This window comes from Pteropus vampyrus, unplaced genomic scaffold, assembly GCF_000151845.1.
Source record: "Pteropus vampyrus isolate Shadow unplaced genomic scaffold, Pvam_2.0 Scaffold239, whole genome shotgun sequence".
NCBI lineage: Eukaryota > Metazoa > Chordata > Mammalia > Chiroptera > Pteropodidae > Pteropus > Pteropus vampyrus.
Genome location: NW_011889020.1, coordinates 1,862 through 4,183, shown reverse-complemented (window position 1 = coordinate 4,183; position 2,322 = coordinate 1,862). Strand labels below are relative to the sequence as shown.

Below are 2,322 nucleotides of genomic sequence, written 5' to 3'. Positions count from 1 at the left end.
AGGCTGTTTTACTGGTAAATTCCATCAAGCATTCGAGGAACAAACAACGGCAATGCCAGGAACTCGCAGGAGACAGACCCGGAGGCTGCTACCCCGCCCACTCGGAAACCCGACATTACGCTAAAAGGAAATCACGGCCCAGCGACCCTCACGAACACAGGTGCCAACGATCCTTGACCAAAGCGTGTCCACCTGAGTCCCCCGTGTGGAAGGAGCACAGGCCGCGACCAGGACGGCTGGTTCCTGGAACACGAGGCTTCGCGGCAGTGGGCACCCCAGCCCCCGCCTCGCACTGGCGATCTCACGCGGCTGCAAAGGTCGGCACCCACTCGGGATTAGAGAAATGAAACTAGCAACGGAAGGGGACAGCTTCAACCCGACACAGGGCATGTGCGAAAGGCCCACGGCGGGCAGCACGCTGACCAGAGAAAGACCCGACTGTGGGCCCCGGAATGGAGAAGCAGGCGAGGACGCCCCTCCGCCGCTGCTACGCAACACTGCCCTTCAGACGCAGCGATAAAGGTTCTTTTTCAAAGAAAGGAGACGTAAAACCGTAGAAGGGATGGCCGTTTCCAGAGAAATCTACAAAAGCTGAGATTTAATACACTGAGCAAATCTGCAGATTAAAGGTTAACACACGGAAAGCAGCTGCGTTCTCATACACGAGCAGTAAACAACCGGAACGTGAAGCTGACGAACCACCGCCACCGAGGGTGACGCCAGTTACAGAAAGTCCCCGCGAGTCAGTCTGACAGTAAGTGTTCCAACCCCGACCTCGCCATTTGCAAGACGCCGCTCCTGGTACTTTTCAGGGATTGACTCAGTCCTCCTAACACCTCCGGAACGCCGAGGAAACTGAGGCGAGAGACGAAGTGACCTGCCCGAGGTCCCACCTGCTGGGTGGGAGGGGCAGGGGCGGCGCGAAAACAGGTTGTTAAAGGGAAAGAAACAACAGACCGAGCAGCGGCGCGTGGCGGCTGAGCCGGTGGGACGCGAAGCCTGAGGATGGACCGCAGAGTGAGGGCAGACCCGAGTCCGGCCTCATTTGCCCCCTTTTCACCCTCGCCCACGTCCCTGAGCGACGTGGCCCCTCGCCGGGCGGGCACGGTCAGCTCCGTCCCGCACTGTCTGGTCTTTCTTTTCCTCCCTATGCTATACCCGTGCTGTCCGACGAGGACACCCCCAGCCACAGGTGGCTTTACGTTTAAATTCATGAAAACTTTTAAAAACGTAAAAACTCAGTTGCTCAGTTGCCCAGGGCACATTCACGCACTCACAGCCACCCGGGGCCAGGAGGGACCGTACTGGACAGCGCGGACTGGAACAGCTCCGCCGTTACAGCTGCTGGACAGCGGCGGTCTGCGCGGTGCAGCGGGGCCTCTGACCGCAAATTCCTCCCGGGGCGCTCGCTCACCGGCCGGGTCAGCGACGTGGAAAAGCCAGGACAGCAGTGAAGGCCAGGCGGGCGGGGAGGGGGCCACGGTGTGGCAGGAAGGTCCTCAGACTTTCTACGGACATTTTAAAATTCCTTCCTTACGACCACCCCGACCACCCCGCGACGGGGGATGCTGCCCAGGGGGGACCTCCCGGCACTCTTCCAGACCCACCTCGAGCGCTGCCTGCTGGGGGAGCTTCCTGCACCCCTCGGGCCCTAGACTGAAGGCTGCACCCCCCAGTCGAGGAAGCCCTGTGTGCACTGCCCTCTTCTGGTTCTGCGACTGCCCCTCCTGCTCTCTGGTGCTGTGGACAGAACAGGGGCCACAGACTGAACCTGACAAGCTCAGGGGAGGGCGCGTGGTGGCCCAACCGACTCAGAAAGTCAGCACAGGACAGTCTGAACATACACATTCCGAAATGAGAGCGGGTCGGGGCGCAGTCACGTCCTAGGCCTGTCGCTTCCTTGGCAAAGGTCAGTCTTTACTTGAAGTGAGCCTGTCTGTCGTCTTTGTGTATCTAAGATCCCACACGTGCCTCTGAAGTGCTGGGGCGGGCTCTTCTGCAGACACCTGAGCCGCACCCCAGAGCACAGAGCCTTCACGGCCAGCACCTGTGTGCTGTAAATGCTATTACCTACCTGTACCCACCCACGTCAGACAAGACTGTCTCTCCGTTTTACCTCTTATCCGACTCCAGGGATGTCCCTGCTTTGCTTTATCCTCTCCCTTAATCTACCACTGATGGATGTCAAGTCACCCCACTTCCGTCTCCTCCTTTGATTCCAATGTATAAAATAAGCTGCCAAACCATCGTCTTCAGAGCAAGATCTCAGTCCTTTGAGATTTTGTTTCCTGGCAATTGACGTCACTTTGGTTCAAATAAACT

The 2,322-nt window shown here is 58.4% G+C and overlaps 1 protein-coding gene across 1 annotated transcript in view; it reads right to left on the bottom strand.

Moving 5' to 3' along the window:
- MTG2 (mitochondrial ribosome associated GTPase 2) overlaps window positions 1–1,416 on the bottom strand; it is a 20,405-nt gene extending 18,989 nt beyond the window's left edge. Inside the window, exon 1 of the mRNA XM_023519860.1 lies at window positions 1,284–1,416. The gene's annotated coding sequence lies outside the window, so the exon portion shown is untranslated. The remainder of the gene's footprint in view (window positions 1–1,283) is intronic.
- Between the last annotated feature and the right edge of the window lie 906 nt (window positions 1,417–2,322).